We start from the raw sequence: 6,777 nt of genomic DNA, 5'->3' as shown, positions 1-6,777 counted from the left end.
TTTCAACTTCTTTTATTCTAGTATGTATATATTATTTGTATTATCTTTATACTAAAATAAAATATTGCCTCCATTCATGTTTTTTTTAGCTTAAAAATATTATTTTAATATTATAAAAAAAATTATCTTGTAACTCCTATCCACCCATAATTCCTTATGAGTTTTCATATCGAGAATTGTTAGGTGGATTAAAATTAAGTTATTATCCATATAAAAATAAAAAATAACTTCTTTGTTAATTTTCATTCTTTCTTTCTTCAAAAATTCATTATCAGGTAGTATATTCAAAGTTATAATTTTTATATTATTTATTTTATTTTTATTTTAATAGGAAATTATGTATTTTTATTTACTCATTTTATTTTTATGGTTTAAAAATATTGTATTTTATAAACATTGTATTAATTATATTGGTTATGATATTTATCACAGGGTGTGGTTGCACTTTCCAGGATGACTGATGCAGAAGGAAATCATATATTGTTTTTCTCATGCAAAGACAATTGAGTTCTTGCATGAACTGCCATCGTAAGTAAACTTGGATTAATTTTCTGTTCCTTTGTAACATTTATTTCTGTCACCCAGCTGTAACCATGTGTAATTTCACAGATTTTCATAGAGGGGTCATTTATTTACTAAGAAAGAGATTGCAACTTTTGAGTTAGGTCTTGGTGGACGCTTTTTCACCGGAGACAGGACTGGTTTGCTAACAGTATGGAAATGGTTGGATGTCAAGGTGACATCCTCAGTTCAACATCTTGCTTAGCTTAGCAATTTAGCACTTTAGCTAACATATCAGAGATTGTAGATACTATATAAAGTTGTATGGAAGAATAAAACTGTTTGCATATTTGTTTTTGGCCAATTGAGGTTATAAAATGTAAAGTGTTAATTTTTAGTATGTTTTTTGTATCATATATTTAGCAGTTATTGTGCACAGCTAGAATTCTTTGAAGTATTGTATAGCATATAGCTTATTATAGAAACTGATCGGTCCCCTCAACTCCCCGTTTCCTTTTCAATAATTCTTTTATTGCACTTACCTTCTTAGAAATCCATGCATTACTCTTTTATGATTTTCTTCATTTCTGTTTTCTTTATTTTTGGACATAATTGAGAAATGGAATATGTGAAATGCTACTTAATTTTATATCATTAATTTTGCTGAGATCTCAAAATAGTCTCTTCATTTTGGGGAGTGTAGTATCAGTTGTCTTAGACTATTTGAATCGTTGATTGATTGATTAATCATGTTCAGCAAAATTATTTACAATCAGTCACAATAGGCTTTGAAGTTTTCAGGATAATTCTGTTCGACTTCGATCGAAGATTCATAGCTGTTTAACAAATTAATATACATAAAGAATTGAGATAAAATTATTATGCATCAACAATAATTATGAGGATAATATTATATGTGATTAATAGTTTTTGCTAACAAGAAAGGCATGAATTAATATGAACATGGAGTGAAAAAATTATCACCCCTAGTTGCAATTAGTTTCATGTCTGTGCTCCTTATCGCAAGTCAGCAAGAAGGTTTTACTCATTCTCTTCGATATAAATACACTCCAACACAAACAACTAAATTTATTTTGCTTGTTTTTTCCCTCCAAACTCTTCCAAAGACATTGTAGAATGAATGCCTATTTTCCTTTAAATTTCTAAACATTCTCCACCAAGATTATCATTTATGGTGAAGTCCTCTGCCTCTTCCATATTCATTTTCATTATTTGAGCCTATGAGTAGAAAGTTAGTTGTATGTTTGAAATTCCTGTAGGGCAGGGGCAGTTTAATTTTCTTTCTTCTTTTTCTTTTAGATTGTGAACCTTAGAGCTGCTTGTGGTTTACTTCCTCCTTGTCTTATTGATGACAGAAATCATGTTTTGTGTTATTATGACAATAGCCTTCGTTTTAATTTGCACTAAATTTATGTTCCATAGTATGTCCAGACTATGGATGTTGATCTGTTCTGTTAGGAGTCTCGATCCTATGTTATTTTGAAATATTGTGCTTACATTGAGTTCCTATCAGATATTTGGCTGTATCATGCTAATTAATTTCACATTTAAAGTCTATATGTATTCTCTACATGAGTAATAGCATGAAGTCATGGGACTTTTTTTTTTGCAATAATATTTTTTAAAAAAAATTTACAAAAATGGAATCAGAAAGAATTTATTTAGCAGAGTAGCATTATTCACTGATGAGGTTCACCATTTACTTTTATGGGAACTAAATTCTAACCTCTTCCATTGGCTCCCGACGTGCATTGATGACGGTCGGAATTCGGTTCCCGAGGAGACAAATTCCGATCAACATTTTCCTTTTTTTTGTTTTTTTTTTTGTTTTGATTAAATTGAATTTTTTTGAAAAAGAATTTATAGTTTTTAAAAATTAAAAATAAATGTAATATTTAAATAAAATAGATTTTGTATTATATAAATAAAATAAGTTAATTTATAAATTTAACAAGTTATAATGTTAATAAATAATAATTTTATTAACTTATATTTATAATAAATTAGAAATTTAATAAATTATTAATTAAAAAATTATAAATAAATTTAATAAGTAGTATGTATTATAAATAAATGTGTTAAAAATATTAATAATATTTACGAATAAAATATATTTTTAATTACTAATTTGAATAAATATTATTTGTATAATTTAAATATTAGAAGATGAAAAATATATATGTTTAAATTAAGTTTAATAATTTTTAAAATTAATAAGATAGAAAATTTGTTAATTAAATTATTTATTATAATAAGTTTAATAATATTAAATATAAATGATTATGAATTCTTGTTAGAAAAAAGAAGAATATAAATAGAAAAATAGATAAAAGTTCTTTCATTATACTATTGATATTGTACTAACCGTATTTTACACCCGGGCTCCCAGCTCGGATTAACGATGCAAAGACATCCCCGGGCACACACTGAGCGATGTCAGCCCGGGTACCTAGAGCGTGGCATCTGGGCGGATCACACCCGAACCCGGGGATCTCGTCCCAGACCGAAACTGCCCGCCAATTACGCCATATCATATCACAATATATCACACCATGACATATCTTATCTCAGGCCTAGGGCCCAATAAAACCCTAATCCACACAAAGGTACGCGCATTATATATACGAGATTATTATTCACACAAGCACTAACTTTAGCATCGGAGTCTCTTTTGCAGGTATCACCCCCACCTTGGAACACCAGAGTACCAGTGAAGGAGGCTCATCAATCTTACTGGACGAATCATCCCTACGACCAAAATTCGGTAAGAACATTTAGCGTCCACCGTGGGGCCGATCGAGACGACTCTTATCGGCCACCTGCATGGTTTTTACTAAAAGCCACACCAGAAGTGCGACTGACAACACGGAGCACTCAATCATTATGGACCGCGACGCCACAACCTCAGGAGGATTGGTCAACCAAGTCGACCTAACAACCTTGAGCACGAAGAACGACAAGATTCGTGTTCAACCCCGACGGCGATACCCTGATCGCCCCTTCGACTCTCAACCTAACCCCGGTAGAGCAAAGCGAGGCGAGGCAAACCCGGGAGCAGAACCAACTCCCCTGCGGAGAATAATCGGTACGATTGCAAGAGGTTTCGCCGGAGGAGGCGTCAGCAACTCAGCCCGGAAAAAACACCTGCGTGAGATTAATCGCGTACATCTCACCACCCCCACTTCTCGCCAGAGCTCGCCGGCGATCACTTTCACCGACGACGACTATGTCGGGATCAACCCGGTTCAGGATGACCCCATGGTCATAGCGGTAGCACTGGCCAATTGGGAGGTCCACAAGACCCTGGTCGACCAAGGGAGCTCGGCCGACATTCTATTGGTCAACATTCCTCAGGTTAGATATCCATCATTCTCTCATACAGCCTCACACGGAACCCCTCATCGATTTTGCAGAGAAGAGCGTCCACACTCGTGGGTACGTAGACCTACTGATGACCTTCGGAGCTCCTCCGGACTCAAGGCGAGCCATGGTACGATACCTACTCGTCGAAGCTGACGCCTCCTATAACATCATCATCGACAGACCAACCCTAAACCAACTTAAGGTAGTGGTATCCACTCCACACCTTACCATGAAATTTCCAGGGCACGACGGAAGGATCATCTCCGTCAGAGCAAACCAACAGGCAGCACGACAATGCTACGCGAACAACCTACAAACCACCTCGCCAAACGAACAACATCAAAACAACCTCAATGCTCTAGCTCACGCCGACCACGAGGAAGTCACCGACCTCGACCCAAGATCCGACGCTCACGACGAACGACCCAGCCCCGTCGATGAGCTCGACGACCTTCAAATCGGAAAGCTCCCCGGCCAAACAACGAAGATCAGCAGGTAATTGGCTCCCGAGCTGCATCAGCAACTCCAGGTGGAGATCCTCAAAAACGCGGACCTTTTCGCCTGGTCCAGTGCTGATATGCCCGGCATAGACGCCAACTTTATCTGTCACAGACTAGCGATACATAAGGAGGCAAAACCAGTCACACAGAGAAAGAGGAAGGTAGGTGGCAAAAGACGGGAAGCAGTCATCGCCGAAACACAGAAGTTACTCCACGCCGGCTTCATCCGTGAAGTCAGATACACTACCTGGCTGGCAAACGTGGTCCTAGTGAAAAAGAACTCGGGAAAGTGGCGTATGTGCGTCAACTATACCGACCTCAATAAAGCATGCCCCAAGGACTCATACCCCTTACCGAGCATCGACAGGTTAGTCGACGGAGCCTCCGGACATGCCCTCCTCAGCTTCCTCGATGCCTATTCCGGGTACAATCAGATAATGATGTACCCACCTGATGAAGTACACACGTCTTTCATCACTGACCACGCCAACTATTGTTACCGGGTGATGCCTTTCGGCCTCAAAAACGCAGGGGCTACTTACTAGCGGTTGATGGATAAAGTGTTCCACCACCAAATCGGGCGAAACATGGAAGTATACGTGGACGACATGGTGGTCAAAACCGCCTCAGCAAAGGACCACGCTACCGACCTCGCCGAAGTATTCGCCCATATCAGAAAGCACAACATGCGCCTCAATCCAGAGAAGTGCGTCTTCGGCGTCCAGGGAGGAAAATTCCTCGGCTTCATGATAACCAACAGAGGGATCGAGGCCAACCCCGAAAAGTGCAAAGCCATCATACAAATGCAGAGCCTGCAAACAGTAAAACAGGTTCAGCGCCTAGTCGGGCGGCTGGTCTCACTGTCCCGCTTTATCCCCAAGCTCGCGGAGAGAGCGGGACCAATTTTCACCTTGCTAAAAAAGCCAAATAACTTTCTATGGACCAACCAGTGTGAGGAAGCCTTTCAAAGCTTCAGGGAATTCCTCGCAACCCCGCCAGTCTTACAGAGGCCGGATCACAGTACCGACCTCCTTCTCTACTTGGCGGTAGCGGAAAGCGCCATCAGTGTTGTCATCGTACAAGAGCATCAGCAGACGCAGACACCCATTTACTTCATCAGTCAGGTTCTCCAAGATGCGGAAAAAAGATACCAGATGGTCGAAAAGCTGGCGTTGGCCCTAGTCACCGCAGCCCGGCGACTCCGACCCTACTTCCAGAGCCACCAGGTAGTAGTGAAAATCGACTATCCCATCAAACAAATCCTATGAAAACCTGAGCTCGCCGGACGTATGATTGCATGGTCAATAGAACTGTCCGAGTTCATCATTCGATACGAGAGTCGCGGACCCCTGAAGGCCCAATGCTTAGCCGACTTCGTAGCCGAGCTCACACCGGCCTCTACTGAAACATCCCAAGCGTGGACCCTGCATGTTGACGGGTCCTCCAACTCCAAAGGAGGAGGTGCAGGCATCATTTTGGAAGGACCAAACCAAGTCACCCTGGAACAATCCCTCAAGTTCGGATTTAAAGCAACTAATAATCAAGCAGAGTACGAAGCCCTCCTCGCCGGCCTGAGATTAGCCCGAGACCTTGGGGCTCGAAGGGTAAACTGCAACAGCGACTCGAAACTCATGGTAGAACAACTCAATGGAACATACCAAACCAAAGACACCCTCCTACAGCGGTACTTCCATATCACATCCCAATAGATCTCATCTTTCGATGAGTTCTCAGTAAAACATGTGCCGCGAGAACAAAATGCCAGAGCAGACCTCCTGTCAAAACTCGCCAGTACCAAAAAACCCGGTCAACACCGAACCATCATCCAGGAAACCCTGCATTCACCTAGCCTGGAAGACAAAATTGTGAACGCCAACGACAGCGAAGAGCTGGGATGGATGACAGACATATGGAGCTACCTACAAGAGGGCACCTTGCCTACAGACACAGATGAGGCACGAAAGGTGAGAGTACGGTCAGCAAAATTCATCATCATCAATGGTGAACTATTCAAGCGGGGAATCTCCACTCCGCTACTCAAATGTTTGACCACGTCGCAAGCAACCTATGTCATCAAAGAAATCCATCAGGGAATATGCGGAATGCACACCGGGGCTCGCTCAATGGCAGCCAGGGTGCTCCGAGCCGGGTACTACTGGCCCACCTTAAAATCAGACTGCAAAAACTACATCCAGAAATGTAAGGAGTGTCAGCAATTTGGCAGCGCACACCGACAGCCCCCCGAAGCCCTCTATCAGATGATGTCAGCATGGCCTTTCTCCCAATGGGGAATGGACATCCTGGGACCATTCCCCCCGCGAAAGGCCAACTAAAATTCCTCCTGGTAGCAGTCGACTATTTTACCAAGTGGATTGAGGCATGCCCACTAGCT

At 40.9% G+C, this 6,777-nt stretch overlaps 1 long non-coding RNA gene across 1 annotated transcript; it reads left to right on the top strand.

Moving 5' to 3' along the window:
• The first annotated feature begins 363 nt into the window (after positions 1-363).
• On the top strand, positions 364-901 carry LOC145953956 (uncharacterized). Its single transcript, XR_014431172.1, has 2 exons — positions 364-528; positions 610-901. It is a non-coding gene; the product is annotated as an uncharacterized LOC145953956 (long non-coding RNA).
• The last annotated feature ends 5,876 nt before the right edge of the window (positions 902-6,777 follow it).

Source organism: Cajanus cajan, chromosome 1 (assembly GCF_000230855.2).
Source record: "Cajanus cajan strain Asha chromosome 1, NIPB_CcT2T_4, whole genome shotgun sequence".
Lineage (NCBI taxonomy): Eukaryota > Viridiplantae > Streptophyta > Magnoliopsida > Fabales > Fabaceae > Cajanus > Cajanus cajan.
Note: the sequence above shows the minus strand (reverse complement) of the source record. Positions and strands in the feature narration are given on the sequence as shown.